We start from the raw sequence: 21370 nt of genomic DNA on the forward strand, positions 1-21370 counted from the left end.
CTCTACTGCCCCCACCCTCTCGTCCTGGGTCCTTTTACTCTGTTTTGCCCATGCACTCCAACATTTAGCTGATGAAAACAGGGACGTTCTATTCCATAATCATAATAATAGTAACCATCTTATTATTGGTACCCCACCCGTCTGACCGGCTTGCCCCAGCCACTCTGGGCAGCTTCCAACAGAGATAAAAACTTAATAAAACATTAGATATTTTTTAAAACTTCCCTTGGAAGTCCTGTCTGTCGCAACCTGCTTCCCTCCTGGAACGGGGGAGAGATCCCATCTGGTTTCTCCAGAGAGTTGGCATCAGCCAAGTGTCGATGCAAATGGCAATGAGAGACCCCATGCCAACAGCTTGGCATTTGAAACTGAAACGAGGAAAAGAGATGTGTTTTGGGATACCTATGTACCTCGTCTCCTGAGCACAGGCAAGTTCTGGCATGGCCCTGGTTCAGGCATGAAAACACCTTCCTGGGAGGAATCTGTTCCCTGCATTATGAACGCTGTTTTAAATGCGGAATTTATTATTGTGGTTGTCACTATTAATCGCCCGTCCGTCATCCTAAGATCCCAGTGCTTTACAATTAAAACACAATGGGCTGGTGGAGGAAAAGGCTATACAGTGGCCCCTTGGTTCTCAAACGCCTTGGGACTCAAACAACTTGGAACCCAAACACTGCAAACCCGGAAGTAAGTGTTCCAGTTTGCAAATTTTTTTCGGAAACTGAACGTGCTCCGTTTTGAGTGTCGTGCTTCCTTTTTGAGTGTTACATGTCCGATTTGAGTGCCACACTTCCGTTTTGAGTGTCTGTATGTTTTTGCTATTTATTTTGCGTTTTTGTTTATGTGGCTCTTTTTTGTTTGTTTTTGTGACTGTGTGGAACCCAGTTCAGCTACTGATTGATTGAGTGACAGCAGTACATTGTTTACTGCTTTCATTTTATGGATTTTATGGATCATTTTATGATTTTATGGATCATTTTATTGACCTCCAGCATTAAGTTTGTAATAGTTCGCAAAGATCACCAGTGTTGAAGCAATGATTCTTCAACATCACCTTCGTTGGACTGGTCCTGTTGTGCAGATGCCTGATGATCGTCTTCCAAAGCAACTACTCTATTCCGAACTTAAAAATGGAAAGCGTAATGCTGGTGGTCAACAAAAGAGGTTTAAAGACTGTCTCAAGGCAAATCTTTAAAAATGTAGTATAAACACCAACAATTGGGAAACACTGGCCTGCAAGCCCTCCAGTTGGAGAACAGCCTTGACCAAAGGTGTCCTGGGCTTTGAAGACACTCGAACTCAGGACGCAAGGGAGAAACGTGCTAAGAGGAAGGCACACTTGGCAAATCCACACCGTGATCAACTCCCGCCCGGAAACCAATGTCCCCACTGTGGAAGGACGTGTGGGTCTAGAACTGGCCTCCACAGTCACTTACGGACTCATTGTTAAAACTGTGTTTATGGAAGAAAATCTTACTTGCCTACGAGGGATTGCCAAAGAAGAAGAAGCTGGACCGGGGAGGGGGGGCACTGGTCTGATCCAGCAGGCATTTCTTGTGTTTATTTTATTGAACCATTTTTCTTACATTCTGGGGGTATATAAATGTTGTGACTGCTGTAATTTTGTTCCTATACTGCTTTATATTTTAAAGAAAAATACCTCGAAGCAGTTCACGGCCTCCATTAATACATCAAAGAAAGCACTCCAAAATAAAAAATTGCAGAGGAAGATCGAATATGAAATGCACATTCGAAACAACATAATTAACAGGAAAATGAGATTTAAATTAAATAATAAATAAAACAATATAGTAGAAACTAATGGGAAGGCAGTGTTGAGTCATCTTGGTGGCAAATGTTGCAGAGCTGAATCATTCAGTGCGCTCAAGCATCAGTTGAGAAGTTTGGTTCAGCTTTTGAACAAAATCCTATCTGCACTTTCCTAGAAACAATACACGGACCACATTTTGCAATGTTGAATCTCCAGCGCAAAACTGCAAAAATGCACTTGCTTGTATGCAGGCTCACGTTCACAAGGGGGAGGGGGCGCTGAGAAAAAAATGCCTGACTTGGTTCCATTTATTTCAATGGGTCTACTCTGAGTAAAAGCAAATTGACTATAATCTACAGGATGGGCTGCAGAAACTGCATACGAAAATATGTCTGTTGGGGGGGGGGGGGAAATCCACGCTAAAAAATGCCGGTGGGGTGCTGTTGTTTTTTGCAAGCCTCAAAACAAAATTTCAAGCTGATGTGGAAATGAATTTAAGGCTGGGAAAATTGGAAACGAAATTGACATAATTTAGTCCAACGTCCCCACTGGTGTGTGCAGCCTATCGGAAACCTAAAAATAGACCTTTGGAATGTATTTGCAGATTTATATGTGTAATGCTAAGTTCCTCGCATCTGAGGAATGTTTTCGGTTTGTTTGAACTCGACGTCTCCTCCCCGCTTTCCCATATTGCAGGGAAGTCTTTCTCAGCCTTGAGTCTCCAGATGTTGTTGGACTACAACTCCCATCATCCCTGACCACTGGTCCTGCTAGCTGTGGATGATGGGAGTTGTAGTCCAACAACATCTGGAGACCCGAGGCTGAGGAATAAAGCGTGTTTCACTCTTCAGCAGCAGCTACCAGTTCTCAGTCATCCATCGGAATGTCTTCGCAGCTTCCAGAGTCTGTAGTCTAGTCACTGTTTATTTTCCAAGCAAAAGGGTGTGGGAAGCCTTTTCTGACTCAGGGACATTGGCCTTGAATGCCAAGGATGTGGGGGTAAGCTCTGGCATTTTCTCAACAAGGAAGGTGCACGTTTGTGTTTTGGGGAAGGTGCACTTTGCGGCTGCTCAGAGAAACCTTTGCCATGTTCCTTCACAAGTCGCAAGGCTCAGCTGCGACACCAGAATGATAATTGTGGTGGGAAGCCTCTGTGCAAGTTCTAGCCACCAGCAAACTTTATTTTTTATTTTTATTATTATTTTAAAAAACACTTTATTTTTTTTTATTTTTTTTGTTTAAATCTGTATCTATATGGTGGGAGGGGTTTGTCTTTTTATTTTTTATTTGCTAATTATTTTTATTTTGCACTTTCCTTTGTCTCTATTCTATTTTGTAATATTTTGAAAATTCCAATAAATGTCATTTTTTTAAAAAAAGACCACTTTGTACATGCTCAGAGAAACTCTCATGTTTCTTCACAAGTTCCAGGTGGCACTGGGAAAACAACCGTGGCAACCGCGGGTGAAAACCTTCCCAGCCAATTCCAGCCAAGCTTACAGTACCACCAGCCAATGAAATAAATTTTAAAAATGTCCAGTAGCACCTTAGAGACCAACTAAGTTTGTTCTGGGTATAAGCTTTTGTGTGCATGCACACTTCTTCAGATACCGGATATTTATTTCGACTGCGTAAGACCAACACTGCTACCTACCTAACAACAGCCAACAAGTTTTAAATGCACTTTGTGCATGCTCAGAAAAACTCTCACCAGCCTTCTTCCAAAGCCCTGGGGCTCAGCTGCGGCACCAGAAAATTAAGTATGGGTGGCGTAGCAGGGGGAAAGCCTCTGTGCTAATTCCAGCCAAGCTGACAGTTCTGCCAGCCAATGAGTTTTAAATGCACTTTGTGCATGCTCAGAAAAACTCTCGCCACGCTTCTTCCAAAGCTGCGGCACCAGAAAATTACTCATGGGTGAGAAGCCTCTGTGCCAATTCTAGCCAAGCTGTCAGTTCCACCGGCCAACGAATTTTAAATGCACTTTGTGCACGCTCAGAAAAACTCTCGCCGATTCTAGCCAAACTTACAGCACCACACCACCAGCAAACATTGCTAGTATTATTTTGGTGAGGAATTACGCGCCGGGGGGATGCATCGCGCGTTTGGATGTTCAAGGTTCAGCTTCCACGTGTTAGAACAAAAAAACTCGACCAGGGACCTCTTTTTTGGGTCTTTGTCTTTGACCAGGAAAACGTAGCAGCTTTGCCAGTCTGGAGAGCGAGGAGTTAAAAGCCCGCCCTCCCGCATCTGTCTGCGCACAGGAAACTCTCCAGCAGAAGTGAGTGTGAGAGAATTTCTTGCTCGGCTTTTTCTTCCCTCCTCCTCTCCCCTCGCCACCCCCCCCTCCGTGCAACATTCCCCCCTTCTCCCTTCATTTGCTTGTTCTCCTCTCCCCCCACCTCCTTCCCTCCACCCCCTCTCCCCTCCCCCTTCCTTTCTCCCGCCCCCCCTTCCTCTCCCATCTCCCAGTTTCTCCAGCTGGGATCTGTTGCGCGCCTGGTCTCCAAAAAAAAAGAGGAGAGCTGGCTATATTTGTCTCTCTCCAGAAATCTCCCAAACCCCAAGAAATCTGCAAGAAAAGGAGGGGTGGGGATCCTGGAAGAGGAGGCTTGGGGGGTGGTCTGGCTTAGCCCCCCCACCCCCCTCTCCCCACAAGCTCTAGGGGCGGGGGAGAAAGAAAGAGAGGAGAGAAAGCGAGAAAGACCTCTCCGAGTGTGTGCAGTCAAAGGAAGGCGTTTTTTTTTATTATTATTCTTTCTGCAAGCTGGATCTGAGACCCAGGAGCGTTTCCCTTCCTTCCCACGCCCGGCGGGGCTCGGCCAGTATCCCCAGCATGGCAGCGGCAGCGGTGATGGTTTGGACTGGGAACTGAGAACCGGGAGACGCGAAGACTCCGGCTCCGGCACAATCTGGCAGGGTGAGTCGCGCGTCGATGCGCTTTGGAAACAGCGGATCCCCCAAAATGTTCGGGGTGTGTTTGTGTGTGTGGGGGATCTATAATGCATGCATGGATGTCTTACTCGGAAGTAAGCCCCCTTGAGTTTTCTGGGGAGCTTGCTCCCATTGGCTCTGCTGGAAGGTTTGGGTTTTTTGATCCTGGCAGAGCGGCGAATGTTGGAATACAAAGGGGGTTTTCAAGAGCATGTCCAGAGTGCTTTTTGCTCACAGGCGCACTTAGTAATAGCCAGCGGGGCTTAGTGTGGATTAAAAAACACTTCTAGGCCAAAGATTGTGTACCTTCCAGGTAGATTTAAGCTGGACCTCCTGATCTCTCCCCCACCCCGTCCCCCAAAATTTCTTTTTGTTAAAAAAAAAAACCTCAAAAATTTCCAACACAAAAAGCTAGCTCTTTTGTGCTGGGAGTTTTTGCGGTTTCATAAGGTTAAACAGAGGCTTGCTTTCAGGTGTGGTTGAGAGAGGCAGGGTGGTGCAGTGGTTAGAGCAGGACCTAGGAGACCAGGGTTCAAATCCCTCGCTTGGCCCTGGAACTCCCTGCCTCTCATCCAACCTCGCAGGATTGTTGTGGGGTTTTGCCGAGGGTGGGGATAACGCCGCCGCCTTGAGCTCCTTGGAAGGGTATAAATGCAGCGACTCAATAAATAAACCAGGGCTCTCTGCACATGCTCTATGAGGCACGCAGCTGGTTAGCCGTCACGTGGTCTTGGGCCTGGTTTCCTCCATCTGCGGCCATGGGGTGCGGTGGGGCACAGGCGTCCCGGGAAGAATGCAAGGCAGGATTGTAAAACACGCTGGGCGTAAATGTGATGAATAACTGGCCTGCCTTTGAACTGAGGGACACTGCCTCGCAGGAACGGCGCCTCCTCCCCGGCACACAAACTTCTGTGGGGCAGGCCTCTTTAATCCCCAGCATGGCCTTTTAAAGTTCTGGTGCCAGGAATCCTCCCCTTCGCTGTGCCCCGAAGTCACGCTCCCCTCTCCTCTCATAAACTTTGGTCACGCATTTCTGGCGGCCTGGCTCTCATCAGCCCGCCGCTGGCGTTAAGAGGAGTAGGGCGCTCTGCGCATGTTCAGAGGCACCCTTGCCATTTCCCCAGAGCAGAGCTTTGGTACCGAAAAGCAAGTTGTGGGGTTAAGGCCCCCAAGGAAGAGGTTTTGGAGGGCAGGCTTCCCTTTTTTTCTTTTTTTTTTGCTGCTCCGGAAGGGAGGGCCTGAGGCTGTGGGTTCAAATTTCGAGATTCCGGTTAAACTTTAGGAACGACTTTTTGAGGGCAGGAGCCGCTGGCACTCAGATGTACGTCCTCGGAAGGTGGTGGAATCTTTTTCTCTGGTGGTTTTTAAACAGAGGTTTTTATGGTCGTCAGGGATTCTTTAGCTGAGATTCCTGCCTTGCAGCGGGTTGGACTAGATGACCGCTGGAGGGTCCCTCCCAACCTTACAGTTCTGTGTTTCTCACCTGATTCCAGTTGCTGTTCTTTTGCAAGAACCGCTGCTGCTGTCACCACTCTTTGGGTTGGGTCGCCTTCTGCTTCAATGACTCCCGTGCTCCACCCCGATGCTGAAACACTGAGCATCTTTCCCACAAGGAAACTCAGTTGAACTAATTGAAGCTCGTTAGTTTCAAGTAAGGGCTGGGCAGTAGAACTGTCCAGCTGATGTCTCCATCAACAGCGGTGGAAAAAGGCTTATTTTTGTGTTCAAAATGCCCAGTTGCAGGGCGGTTCTCTGATGCATGTTTTATGCTTGTCTCTACAGAACCAAAGGGATGCGGGTGGCGCTGTGGGTTAAACCACAGAGCCTAGGACTTGCCGATCAGAAGGTCGGTGGTTCGAATCCCCGCGATGGGGTAAGCTCCTGTTGCTTGGTCTCTGCTCCTGCCTATCTAGGAGTTTGAAAGCACGTCAAAGTGCAAGTAGATAAATAGGTACCACTCCGGTGGGAAGGTAAACGGCGTTTCTGTGGGCTGCTCTGGTTCGCCAGAAGCTGCTTACCCAGTCATGCTGGCCACATGACCCGGAAGCTGTACGCCGGCTCCCTTGGCCAATAAAGTGAAATGAGCGCCGCAACCCCAGAGTCGGCCACGACTGGACCTAATGCTCAGGGGTTCCTTCACCTTTACCTACGGAACCAAAGCACCCATCTTTCACACTCCACACCCTGGGAGCATTAATCCAGAGTAAAAGAGCGCCATTTTGTCTTGGGTACCAGTTGGGAACAGACAGTGGCGTAGCATGGGTTGTCAGCACCCGGGGCAAGGCAAGTAATTTGTGCCCCCTTACCCGTGGATTTGCACCCCCTAACCCGTGGATTTGCGCCCCCTAACCCTAACCCCCAGATGTTGCGCCCGGTGCGGCCGGCCCCCCCTGCACCCCCCATGCTACGCCACTGGGAACAGAAGAACCTGTGTCAGAATGAGTTGGACCATTCGTTGGTCCATTCTAGCGCCATACAGGCAGCACTGACTGGCAGCCACGGTTCTCCAGGCTTTTAGGCAGGTAGTCTCTCCCAGCCTCTCTTTGGAGATTGTGGGATTTTATGGGACTCCTAGGGGTCATCTAGTCCAACCCCCTGCAATGCAGGAGTCACAGCTGTTGAGAATAGAACCTGGGACCGTCTGCATGCAAAGCAGACACTCTTCCACGGAGCTCCGGCCCTTTCTGGAAGCTGCTTTGTACCGAGTCAGGCCCTTGGCCCATCCAGCTGTGCATTACCTTCACAGACTGGCAGCAGCTCTCTAGGGTTTACAGCAGGAGTTTTTCCAGGATTTGAACTCAGGACCTTCTTCATGGAAGGTGCCAGCTCTACCATCAAGCTACCACCCTTCACCAGCTGCGGATTTTGCTGGGTCACACGGCTCTCCGTTTCCCATAGGGCAGTTACTTTGGAGCAAACCGCTGTTTACTTCAAGGGGGGGGGAGGGTTAGTGCAAAGTGATGCCCTTCACACGCCCCACCTTCTCTGGTGGACTCTCCTTCCTTGGAGGTCTTTAAACAGAGCCTAGATGGCCATCCCTGGGGGATTCTTCAGCTGTGATTCCTGCATTGCCACGGGGTTGGAATGGATGACCTTTGGGGGTCCCTTATAATTCTGCAATCCTATGAGAATCAGGGTTAAAGAAAGACCAAACCAAAAGGAACAAGTGTGATCTCTCTCTCTCGATCTCTCTCTCTCACACACACACGTCAACCAGGCTTCGCCAACCAGGCCTCTTCCAGATGTTTGGGACTACAACTCCCATCAGCCCTGATTGTGGCTGATGGGAGTTGTAGTCCAAAATATTTGCAGGGTGCCTGCCGGCTTGGCAAAGCCCGGCGTGCCAAACCACCAAGCGCCGCATCAGCAACCCGTCTCACATTTTGAACTTTGTGCATGGGCAGAGTTTAGGTGTGCATTGCGCAATTTGTTTTTTTTGAGGGGTTGGTGTTGTTCTTGGGCTTCCTACAGGAGGTGGGAGGCTTGGCTCAGCTCACCCTCCAGAAATCCTTCCTAGGAAAGTCCCTGTGGATCTGTGAGGCTTGCTGGGCCCTTGTTGTGTTTTTAACAGTGTGGGCAAGCGAGTGTTGGGGTTGCGAGATCTAGCACCCTAAAAAGCATGTCTGGGGTCCGTTCTGCAGCCAAATGCAGAGAGCAGGGACGTCTTCAGCTTGGAACAGTTGCGGGAGTGGGGAAAAGAAAGGGGGGAATATCTGTTCCAGGAGCTGGGCGTGGAATGCAATGCTCGGTTTTTCAATGGAGGGAGAAAGGGAGTCATGTGTCGGTTTTTGTGTAGCGGGTGTGTGGGATATGGAGGAGCAAATTGCGAACAAGGGGCTGGCCAGCAGTCAGGCGCACTTTCTGGCGGAACGGGGTAGGGGTCCTGCGTTGGAAAAGAGAATGTATATTCTAGGATTGGGTTTGGAGGGGCAGATTTGGACGTGAAAGAGGAGAGGAAGACATTTCCGGAACTAAGGAAGGAGGTGTGCAGAGAGCAGAAAGAAAATGGGTTGTAAAAGGTGTGCAAAGCCTCTGGAGGTTTTTTTCGTGGGGGGGAGCTTTAGGTGCTGGGAATGGGATGTGGGTGGCGCTGTGGGTTAAACCACAGAGCCTAGGACTTGCCGATCAGAAGGTCGGTGGTTTGAATCCCCGTTACGGGGTGAGCTCCTGTTGCTCGGTCCCTGCTCCTGCCAACCTAGCAGCTCGAAAGCACATCAAAGTGCAAGTAGATAAATAGGTACCACTCCGGCGGGAAAGTAAACGGCATTTCCGTGCGCTGCTCTGGTTCGCCAGGAGCGGCTTAGTCATGCTGGCCACATGAAGCGGAAGCTGTACGCCGGCTCCCTCAGCCAATAAAGCGAGATGAGCGCCGCAACCCCAGAGTCGGCCACGACTGGACCTAATGGTCAGGGGTCCCTTTATTTTTACCTTAGGTGCTGGGAAGGCATAGCAAGGAGCTGAAAGGATCAAGAGCCAGTGTGTTGTAACAGCTAGAGCGCTGGGCTTGGAATTCAAATTCCCCCACTCATCCAACTGCAGTTACTTCGCGTTTTGTGCACGTGCGGGATAAAACGCACTCTGCACGTGCACAAAACGGACTCTGCGATTGTGGCCTGGTTTAGCTTCTGCTCTGGACTTTCTTGACAATACAGTGGTACCTCGTGTTAAGTACTTAATTCGTTCCGGAGGTCTGTACTTAACCTGAAACTGTTCTTAACCTGAAGCACCACTTTAGCTAATGGGGCCTCCTGCTGCCGCCGTCGCGCAATTTCTGTTCTCATCCTGAAGCAAAGTTCTTAACCTGAAGCACTATTTCTGGGTTAGCAGAGTCTGTAACCTGAAGCGTATGTAACCCGAGGTACCACTGTATTATCATTTGCATGTGTATCCCACCTTTTCCTCCCAAGGACTGTGGCTCTCCCCCTCCTCATTTTATTCCCAAAACAACCGTGTGAGGTAGGTAGGTTGGTGGGGTTGAGAGGCAGCAACTGGAGATTCGAACCCAGGTCCCAGTCCTCATATCAACGCCACAACAACCTTGTAAGGCGGGTTAGGCTAAGGGGCAGCCTCCAGCCAAGGTCATACCAAGCGAACTTCATAGCTGGGCGGGCAGGATTTGAACCCTGACCTATCCCAGGTCCTAGTCTGATACTCTAACTACTACACCACACTGCCTCTCTGTATGGATGCGGCTGGCCTAAGACAAGACTTGGCTCCTTGAAGCCTGCCTTGCCCTGAGGGTTTTCTGTGTGTTCCAAAAAGGGACAGGTTCATCTCGGGTCAATCTGCCTCCGCTATGACTGCACTTGGAAGGAAATGGAATTTCTTGGGTTTCTCCGCAAAGCCTTTCCTTTCGTTTCAGCAATGATGGCATGAACTATATACGTCACTCTCTGCTCCCTGCTTCCCCAAAAAAATTAGCGCAGCCGCGGAGAGGGCTGGCAGAGGAGATGGCAGTGGGGCACAGCCACCGCTGTTATTTTGGAGATTGGATGAGGGGGAGAAGGTGGTTTGGGAACAGCCGCCGGTCCGCGGCAAACAAAAATTAAAAGGTGATGAGAAGGCACGCAGAATGAGTGGGTTAAAACAGCTAAGACCAAGTTAAGACTATCAGCGTTGCCAGATTATCAAGGATCTTTCCAGATTTGCTAGCCATGTCTTGAAAACGATGTCATGAAGGAATGCCAAATAGTCCCTGTCGAAATCACAAATTATACATACTTTTCTCCATTATAAGTGAGTGGTACCTAAGTGTTCAGTGTAAGATCTGTGGCTGTTTTCCATTGAGTTCTTATGCATGCTGCCAAGATCCGATTCTTTTGTCGAGATTACCACATCGGTGTCTTAAAAATAAAATAAAATTCAACCACATTAATTTTGGGAAACAAGCAATAGCTTCTTTAGTAATGTTTCTGATTTTGGGTATTGGCAGCACCGAATGGGTCTAGCTCAGGCAGAGTCATACGTTCCTAAGCATAAGGATTCAGCAGCCAGGATGGGACCCAGAGCTGGCATCTGAGCAGGGCTCCAGGTAGGTGCTCACAGTCAGATTGAAAACCCTTAGGCATGGAAATCTTTTGCAGCGTCTAAAAAAAAAGGTAAAGGACCCCTGACAGTTAGGTCCAGTCGCGAACGACTCTGGGGTTGCAGCGCTCATCTCGCTTTACTGGCCGAGGGAGCCGGCGTACAGCTTCCGGGTCATGTGGCCAGCAGGACTAAGCCACTTCTGGCAAACCAGAGCAGCGCACGGAAACGCCGTTTACCTTCCCACCAGAGCGATACCTACTTATCTACTTGCACTTTGACATGCTTTCGAACTGCTAGGTTGGAAGGAGCAGGGACCGAGCAACGGGAGCTCACCCCGTCGTGGGGATTCGAACCGCCAACCTTCTGATCGGCAAGTCCTAGGCTCTGAGGTTTAACCCACAGCACCACCTGCATCCCTCTGGGCGGCTTAAAGGTAAAGGTAAAGGGACCCCTGACCATTAGGTCCAGTCGTGGCCGACTCTGGGGTTGCGGCGCTCATCTCGCTTTATTGGCTGAGGGAGCCAGCGTACAGCTTCTGGGTCATGTGGCCAGCATGACTAAGCCGCTTCTGGCGAACCAGAGCAGCGCACGGAAATGCTGTTTACCTTCCCGCTGGAGTGGTACCTATTTATCTGCTTGCACTTTGACGTGCTTTCGAAGTGCTAGGTTGGCAGGAGCTGGGACCGAGCAACAGGAGCTCTTTACCTTTAGTCAGGGGTCCCTTTACCTTTACCTATATATAGGGTGCCTACATTCTGCATGGACTGGTTGCAGGGCAAATGGTTTTAGATACCTATTAGGTCCATAAATTACCATGTAGCAACTATTCAACACAAAAAACAGTGACCATTTGTTGTTGGCAAAGGATAACTGGACATATAAAGGGCCCCATTACCTTCAGTAGCTTGTTGTTTAGTCGTTTAGTCGTGTCCGCCTCTTCGTGACCCCCTAGGCCAGAACACGCCAGGCCCTCCTGTCTTCCACTGCCTCCCACAGTTTGGTCAAACTCAAGCTGGTAGCTTCGAGAACACTGTCCCACCATCTCGTCCTCTGTCGTCCCCTTCTCCTTGTGCCCTCCATCTTTCCCAACATCAGGGTCTTTTCCAGGGAGTCTTCTCTTCTCCTGAGGTGGCCAAAGTATTGGAGCCTCAGCTTCAGGATCTGTCCTTCCAGTGAGCACTCAGGGCTGATTTCCTTCCGAATGGAGAGGTTGGATCTTCTTGCAGTCCATGGGACTCTCCAGAGTCTCCTCCAGCACCAGAATTCAAAAGCATCCATTCTTCGGCCACCAGCCTTCAGTAGCTTAGGGTCTCATCAAACCTAAATCTGGCCCTGCCGGATGTATGTGTCTTGGACCTTCAATACAGTGCGATTTCACCCCCCTCCTTGGAGTGTCTTTCCAACTCCCTTTATAGTTTGGGACCCCAATGCCGGTGAAGGGAGAGAGCAGGGAAAAGGCAGAATACAGTGGTACCTCGGGTTACAGACGCTTCAGGTTACAGACTCCGCTAACCCAGAAATAGTACCTCGGGTTCAGAACTTTGCTTCAGGATGAGAGCAGAAATCGCGTGGCCCCATTAGCTAAAGTGGTGCTTCAGGTGAAGAGCAGTTTCAGGTTAAGAAGGGACCTCCAGAACGAATTAAGTACTTAACCCGAGGTACCACTGTAATGGGAACAGCCAGCCCAAGGGCATTGCAGAATCAAAGGTGTCTCCAGACGATGGGAGTCAACCATTTCCCCCCCCCCTCCAGGAATGCTCTATCTGTTTGGTCAGGGGCCCTTGGCACCCTGGGGGGGTGGAAATGAGACTTGACGTCACCCCTCCTGTCTGCCGAAGGAGCCTTCGCCCTCCCCAGCGCTCCTGTTTAGAGAACCTAAGCCACAGAAATGTTCGCTGCTGTGATGCTCCCTTGCCGGGAGGCCAAACAGAGAAATGGAAGAGGGAAGATCTGAAGTGGTGGAAAAGTTTTATGGGGGCCGAGTCAAAGGGGGAGCCACTCACCCAAGCCCTGCCCCCTTTGTCCAGCCTCGTCCACCAGAACACTTCCTACGGCACAGGAGCTGTCGGTTTCTCCGGTCTGGAAAATAATAATAATAATAATAATAATAAGCTACTTTGGGCGGCTTCCAACAAATCATTAAAATACCGTAATACATCAAACCTTAAAAGCTTCCCTAAACCTTGGGAAATACAAAGGTTGTGATGCCGTCTCCGTAGGTGGTGGTTTGCAAAGTTACAGGGAGATTCTGTCTTTAAAGAATATTTAGAAAACGATGGAATAAAAGGAAACATCTTGGTGGAATTAGACTAATCCCTGTGTTGTATAAGTTTGTAGGGAGGTAAAAAGAAATTATATAAGAAACATGTAACTGTGCGGTGTAAAGTACACTACCCATTTCCCGGTCAGTTCGGCAAGTTCCATATAGTCCATCATCTTCATCTGCCATTCTTCGATAGCTGGTAAATCTTGTTTCTTCCAATTCTTCGCTAGCAATATTCTCGCAGCTGTTGTGGCATACAGAAAAAAAGTAACATCCTTTTTGGGGATTTCACCCCCCACTATTCCAAGTAAAAAGGCTTCTGGTTTCTTAATAAAGTGCTTTACAACACTTTTTTCCAATTCATTATAAATCCTTTCCCAGAAGTCTTTTACCTTGGGGCACGTCCACCATCTTGGCTCTCAAACTCAATCCGTACCGGAAGTCCATTCTAAAACCAAAGCATTCTAAAACCAAGGTGGGCTTTCCCATAGAAAGCAATGCAAAATGGATTAACCCATTCCAGACTTTTGAAAACAACCCCCAAAACAGCAATGTAACATGGATTTTGCTATCTAACAGGACCATGGATCCATAAATTAAAGCTATAAACAATGTACTGGAGTCACACAATCGATCGATCGATCGATCGATCAATCAAGCAGTAGCTGAACCGGGTTCCACACAGTCACCAAAAAAAGAGAGAAATATGTAACTGTGTGGTATAAAGTAATGGGTAGACAAAGCACAGTGAGATTAACTGGAAGTCAGTTTTAAATTTCTTTTCTATAAATTTTATACTTGTGTTCAATACCAGGAGTATGATAATTTTATTAATCTCCTTATATCTTATGGTGTGGTGGTTGGTTTGATTTTTCTGTTATTTGTTTGTTTGATTGTATGTTTGTTAACTTGTATGTACATCTGTTTTTTGTAAATGTATTTATTTTAAATTAATAAAGATATATTTTTAAAAAGAAAGAAAGAAAGGAGATTCCGTCTAAACATACGGGAAAACTTTCTGACAGTAAGAGCTCTTCGACAGTGAAATGGACTCCATTGGGAGCAGAGTTCGAAACTCCCATTGTTTCAGGCGCATTTTGCGGCAGGGAATTTCATTAGCGCGAGCAGTTTCTGAGCTCTGGGCGCAGAACTGCGCCTAATATTTCAGGTTAAAACTACAGAGTGGAAGAAAAGGGGGGCTTTATTTTCTGTCTCCCCACTTCCAGCTACTTTCTGAAGGATGGAGAAGACACCCTCTTAAGAATGTTAGGGGGTGGGCAGGGGAAGGAGTAGACCATGTGAAAAAAAGGAATATAATATTTTAGTTGCAGATTAGTTGTGCAAATGGCTTGAGATCCCTATTAGGTCCATCAGTTACCATATAGGTAAAGATAAAGGGACCTCTGACCATTAGGTCCAGTCGTGGCCTACTCTGGGGTTGTTGCGCTCATCTCGCTTTATTGGCCAAGGGAGCCGGCGTGCAGCTTCCGGGTCATGTGGCCAGCAGGACTAAGCCGCTTCTGGCGAACCAGAGCAGCGCACGGAAACATCGTTTACCTTCCCGCCGGAGTGGTACCTATTTATCTACTTGCACTTTGACGTGCTTTCGAACTGCTAGGTTGGCAGGAGCAGGGACTGAGCAACGGGAGCTCACCCCGTTGTGGGGATTCGAATCACTGACCTTCTGATCGGCAAGTCCTAGGCTCAGGGGTTTAGACCACAGCACCACCCTCGTCCCCCATATAGCATATGTTCAACACAAAAAACAGCGACAATTTGTTGTTGGCAAAGGACAGCTGGACATATAAAGGGCCCCATTGCCTTCAGTAGCTCGCCAGACCTAAATCTGGACCTAGAAGGGCCAACTTGGAGACTTCAGGTCATCCCTGGAGGACCAACAACTCTTGACCTGTGTGTACACCACCACCTCTTGTTTGGGAGAGAGGCAGTAGGGATGCAAGAATCAGCCGCTTCAGTTTTCCATAAATGCCTTTTTCTGGTGCTTTCCAGTCCCTGGGGGAATTTTAACGCTTTGCTCCTTCGAATCCCAAGACAGCAGCTCCATCAAGCTCCTTCTTTCTGAAATGTTGATTTGGCAAAGCTTATCGGAGGGGACCAGCTGCCTCGCTGCCGCCTTCGTTCCGGAATGCGGCATTTGGCCGGCGTTCGCCAGATTGGGTTTTGAAAAGAAAACCCGTCAGCTCTTTAGACATTTCACTCCGTGTCCTTCCCCATCTTCTTCTTCCTCCTCCTCCTCCTCCTTCTCCCAGCTGCCTGGGAGAAAAGAGGCCTAGCATTTTGTAATTGCATCTCATCAGATTCCATTGTCAGGGGAACGAACGTCATGCCAAGCCAAGGAGCTGTGTAAACGGACTTATGGGATCCGCCTGTCAGAAAAAAGGACCTCATTGGGAACAGTGTCATTGATACGCATAAGAACATATGGAGAACCTCCTGGATACTTAATATTTGTGGAGATGATCAGCAGTATTTGAATGTTGTTGTTTAGTCCTTTAGTCGTGTCCGCCTCTTCGTGACCCCCTGGACCAGAGCACGCCAGGCACCCCTGTCTTCCACTGCCTCCCGCAGTTTGGTCAAACTCATGTTTGTAGCTTCAAGAACACTGTCCCACCATCTCATCCTCCGTTGTCCCCTTCTCCTTGGGCCCTCCATCTTTCCCAACATCAGGGTCTTTTCCAGGGAGTCTTCTCTTCTCATGAGGTGGCCAAAGTCTTGGAGCATGAGCTTCAGGATCTGTCCTTCCAGTGAGCACTCAGGGCTGATTTCCTTCAGAATGGAGAGGTTTGATCTTCTTGCAGTCCATGGGACTCTCAAGAGTCTCCTCCAGCTCCACAATTCAAAAGCATTCATTCTTTTGGTGGCTTCTCTCTTAGGTGGCTTTAGGTGGCTTAGGTGGCGAGCCAATTTGGGCTCGCCCGCAGAGGCTGATGGACCCTGATAGATTCCGCCACGCCTTGTGGGACTTTGCTCCCCCTGGCAACTCATTGACTGAGCTTGTTGAGGGCTGGAATATCCAGTTCCTGGCAGCCATCGATGAGATCGCACCTAAGCGCCCCCTGCGACCCCGCAGAAACCGGGCTCCCTGGTTTACCGAAGAGCTCCGGAAAATGAAGCGGGACCTCAGACGGCTAGAGCGAGTATGGCGGGGTGCCCGTGACGGAGCCTCAAGAACATCTTATAGGGCTTTTATGAAAACCTATGAGATGGCGGTGAAGGCTGCTAAGAAGTCTTACTTCTCGGCCTCCATTGCATCCGCTAGCTCTCGCCCGGCACAATTATTTAGTATAATCAGGTCTTTAACGTCCCTTGAGGGACAGCCAAATTTAAATAACAATTTGGCACATAGCTGTGAGGCATTTGCGAGCTTTTTTGCGGAGAAGGTCTTGTTGCTCCGCCATGACCTCCCTGCCAATTTGGATACAATAAAGGAACTGGAGGCCCCTCGACTGTCCTCGGGTCCAGTATTGGACCACTTCGACCGGATATCCCCAGCCGATGTGGACAGACTCCTCCGAGCTGGAAACCCCACCACCTGTCCTCTCGACCCGTGCCCGTCTTGGCTGATTAGAGCGTGTCCAGACGAGGTGCGGGCCCTCCTGGGGGATATCATCAATTTGTCCCTTGGCACGGGGACATTCCCTGTGGAACTGAAGGAGGCAGTGGTGCGCCCGCTCTTAAAGAAAACATCATTAGATCCTTTAGATCTATCCAATTACCGCCCGGTTTCGAATCTTCCGTTCCTGGGTAAGGTGATTGAGAGAGCGGTTGCCGAACAGCTTGGTAGGTTTCTGGATGAAACATCGGCTCTGGATCCATTCCAGTCTGGCTTCCGCGCGGGTCATGGGACCGAGACGGCTCTGGTTGCCCTAACAGATGATCTTCGTAGACAGCTGGATCGAGGCGGGTCGGGGCTGCTGATTCTTCTAGACCTGTCAGCAGCCTTCGACATGGTCGATCACGAACTTCTGGACCACCGCCTTGCCGACGTGGGGATCCAGGGCACAATCCTTCAATGGCTGCGCTCTTTTCTCTCTGGTCGGGGACAGAGGGTGGCACTTGGGGGGGAATTGTCATTGCGCCACTCCTTGGTGTGTGGAGTACCTCAGGGTGCGATACTCTCCCCGATGCTTTTCAACATCTTTATGCGCCCCCTCGCCCAGCTTGTCCGGAGTTTTGGGCTGGGCTGCCATCGGTATGCTGATGACACCCAACTCTATCTGTTGATGGATGGCCATCCTGACTCGGCCCCAGACACACTGACCAGATGTTTGGAAGCTGTGGCTGGATGGTTATGTGGGAGCCGGTTGAAGCTAAATCCTTCGAAGAGAGAGGTCCTGTGGCTGGGACGGGACGATATGGGATCGGGGGGGCAACTCCCATCTCTTGCGGGGGTGCAATTAGTGCCAGCACCATCCGTTAAGAGTTTGGGTGTAATCTTCGACACCTCCCTTTCCATGGAGGCGCAGATTGCAGCTATAACAAAGGCAGCATTTTTTCATCTCCGCCAAGCTAAGCAGTTGGCTCCTTGCCTCTCTCGCCCTGACCTAGCCACTGTGATCATGCGACGGTCACCTCCAGACTGGATTATTGTAACTCGCTCTACGTTGGGCTGCCATTGAGACTGACCCAGAAACTCCAGCGGGTGCAGAATGCCGCGGCGAGACTCCTTACGGGGTCCTCGCCGTGGGATCACATTCACCCGGTGCGATACCAGCTGCACTGGCTCCCGGTGGGGTACAGGATCAGGTTTAAGGTGCTGGTTTTAACCTTCAAAGCCCTATACGGCCTAGGACCCTCGTACCTACGGGACCGCCTCTCCTGGTATGCCCCACAGAGAAATTTACGGTCTTCAAATAAAAACATCTTGAAGGTCCCGGGCCACAGAGAAGTTAGGCTGGCCTCAACTAGAGCCAGGGCTTTTTCGGCTGTGGCTCCAATCTGGTGGAACGCTCTGTCCCAAGAGACTAGGGCCCTGCGGGACTTGACATCTTTCCGCAGGGCCTGCAAGACGGAGCTGTTCCGCCAGGCCTTTGGCTAGGGCACAGCCTGACTCCCTCCCTCGGCAATCTTCGTGGAGCTCTGGCACAATGGTTGCCAGTGGCTTGATTTGAATCAATTTTATAATGAATGATTTTAGAGTGTTGTTTGTGCTGTACTTTTGTACTGTTTATTGTTGTTAGCCGCCCTGAGCCCGGCTTCGGCTGGGGAGGGTGGGATATAAATAATTTTATTATTATTATTATTATTATTATTATTATTATTATTATTATTATTATTTATGGTCCAGCTCTCACTTCCGTACATCACTACTGGGCTCCATTAGGAACTCAAGAAAGAGCCTGACCGCTGGATCAGGCCCATGCCCCTACTAGATGAGCGATGCAACCCTAGAGTCAGCCAGGATTGGACTTAATGGTCAGGATACCTTTACCTTTACATTGATTATTGCTTTCATTTTATGGATCAATGGTCTCGTTAGATAGTAGAATTCATGTTCAGTGGCTGTTTTAGGGGTTGTTTTTAAAAGTCTGGAATGCATTAATCCGCTTTGCATTACTTCCTATGGGAAAGCGCGCCTTGGCTTTGGAACGCTTTGGTTTTGGAACAGACTTCTGGAACGGATTCAGTTTGAGAACCGAGGTACCACTGTGCTTCCAAGGTGGCTGTGCTGCAGATTTGTGTAATGGCATAATGATCCCGGCAGTTTTATTTTCAGTTTCTTTCCTAATGATTCTCCTGCTTCTCACCCTTTAGCTTGGGATGAAGTAGCCCCTAATAAGGAAGTGGGGGGGGGGGTGTAGAGGGAGCCTACAACTTTGGGTGTTGATCTGCGCTCCTCCGGTGGAGATGAATGGGGGGAAATGAAAACCCATTTGTGGATCAAAGGACTCCCTTCTTTCTCTCCGGCCTGGCTCCTGTCACCAGCTGGCAGCCCCGCCAGACTTCCTTGCCAAGTTCCTCCAGGCCCGTCTCGCCCGGAGGCAGTGGAAGAGAGAAGGTGGTTGTCAAATTTCTCTTACCAAGCCCACACCTAGGCTGACAGCCTCATTGCTACCTCATTGCTACCTACTGAACATGGCAGCCTGGCCCCCGAGTGTCTCTGTGTGGACCCCGGACTCCTCCTAGGCAGCAGAATTATCCTAGGCAAAACCCACATGGACCATCTTCCACGCTCTTCTTGAACGATGGCAATGCCTTCTGGATAGAGAGATGCGTGAGAGTGTTTTTGCAGAAACCTTTGGCTTGAGTGTGGCTGGGATGTAAGGCAAGAGTATTGTTAGCCTAGAAATGGAAGCAAGAAGAAATTCCGACGAAAGAAGAATGGCAGGCGAAATTAATGGACTACACAGAATTAGATAAAATGACAGGGAGGATTCAAAACCTGTGGGACCAGAGATTCACAGAAGATTGGAAGAAATATATGAACTATTTGAAGAGCAACTGTAATCCAGCAAATTATGCTAGGAGGACTACAAGAAGTTTTGTAAGGAGAAATATACGAAGCATTGCAAAGTAGAGAAAGAATAGAGATATTAGTTATGAGATTTAAATGTAATAGTGAAAGTAGGAAATGTATATTATATGAATAGATTGGAAAATTTTCAGATGTGATTGATGGAAGTCAAAAAATTGTACAAGATATAAAAGTATGTTTAATTATTGTTACAGATAGGTAGCCGTGTTGGTCTGCCATAGTCAAAACAAAAAAAATTCCTTCCAGTAGCACCTTAAAGACCAACTAAGTCAGTTCTTCGTATCTGAAGAAGTGTGCATGCACACGAAAGCTCATACCAAGAACTGACTTAGTTGGTCTTTAAGGTGCTACTGGAAGGAATTTTTTTTGTTTTAATTATTGTTGGAAATGATAAGTTAAAACACACACACACACACACACACACACACACACACACAAAGAGTGTGGCTGGGCTGTAAGGCAAGGTAAAGGTAAAGGGCCCCTGGACGGTTAAGTCCAGTCAAAGGTGACTCTGGGGTTGTGGCGCTCATCTCGCTTTCAGACCGAGGGAGCCGGCGTTTGTCCACAGACAGCTTTCTGGGCCATGTGGCCAGTATTACTAAACTGCTTCTGGTGCACAGAACACCGTGACGGAAGGCAGAGCACACGCAAACGGCGTTTACCTTCCTGCCGGAGTAGTACCTATTTATCTACTTGCACTGGTGTGCTTTCGAACTGCTAGTTTGGCAGGAGCTGGAAACGAGCAACAGGAGCTCACTCCATCGCGGGGATTCGAACCGCCGACCTTCCGATCAGCAAGCCCAAGAGGCTCAGTGGTTTAGACCACAGCGCCACCCGTGTCCCTGTGGCTGAGATGTTGCTTCTTCTTGTTGGCATCCGTCTGTGTCAGGAGATAACGTAGCAGCGCAACTTTCAGAGTGAGGTCAAGCTGTTGGGACGGTTGCAGCTCCTGCTGTGGCTGAAGAGATTGATATGGGAGAGAAATGTTTTGTTGCAGGCAGATGAAGGCGTCCAGTTCTGCTGCAGATGCACCACGGCTTTTCTTCTCTCTGGCCTCCTCCCAGCGGTCATTTCTCCTCTGGTCACTGCTACAGATGCACAACCTGCCTGTCCGTCTCTAAACACTGTGTTTGTCTGCAAGGGATTCCCACACGGCGGGATTGATATCGCCAGCCTTCATGTGACGTTTGCAGACATTTCTGTAGCACAGAGTTCTGGTGGGAATGCCCCAAAATCCAAGTATTCTGGACAACAGCCATATGAGAAATATGTAGAATAACTAAGCAGTTATTAGACATCACCCCCAGAATTGGCCCTACTAAGCATGTTCCAAGACAACAATGCCCATTTACACCACAAAGAACTCATAACCCACCTACTTTCAGCAGCCAGAAACACCATAACCAGACACTGGAGAGACCTGTCAGGAGTAAGCATGGACCAAATCGTATGGGAAACAGCCCTACTAGAAAAATTAACCAATAAACTGAAACTGACACGGGGACAAATAGAAGAAGACGCCTTTACCCCGGTGTGGCTCCCCTTTATCACATACACAGCCCAACAAGAGAATGACAATAATCCACCAACGGCATAAAAATCAATATGGCTAACCTGATCCAAAACACCCACCCACCCCACTCACACACGAAAACGAAGACCACCACAGCCAACCACAAACGAACAACCACACGCTGGGCCAACCCCAACCTCTCTCACCACCAAAGGAACACAAGCGAACAGCAGAGAATCTGCACAAGCAACGCTGACACCAAACCCTACATATAGTAAGTAAAATATAAACATCGCCACCAGACCCCATCCCCACTCATCTCTCCCCCCCTCCACCTCTTTCCCCCCCAATGTCTCAACAAATGGA

At 49.0% G+C, this 21370-nt stretch overlaps 1 protein-coding gene across 2 annotated transcripts in view; it reads left to right on the top strand.

Moving 5' to 3' along the window:
- Positions 1-4237: 4237 nt before the first annotated feature.
- Positions 4238-21370, top strand: part of PLEKHG2 (pleckstrin homology and RhoGEF domain containing G2) — a 76522-nt gene continuing 59389 nt past the window's right edge. For both annotated transcript variants that reach the window (XM_083753587.1, XM_083753588.1), the window contains exon 1: positions 4238-4691. The gene's annotated coding sequence lies outside the window, so the exon portion shown is untranslated. The remainder of the gene's footprint in view (positions 4692-21370) is intronic.

The sequence above is a fragment of the Podarcis gaigeae genome, assembly GCF_964106915.1.
Source record: "Podarcis gaigeae genome assembly, chromosome: 8".
NCBI lineage: Eukaryota > Metazoa > Chordata > Lepidosauria > Squamata > Lacertidae > Podarcis > Podarcis gaigeae.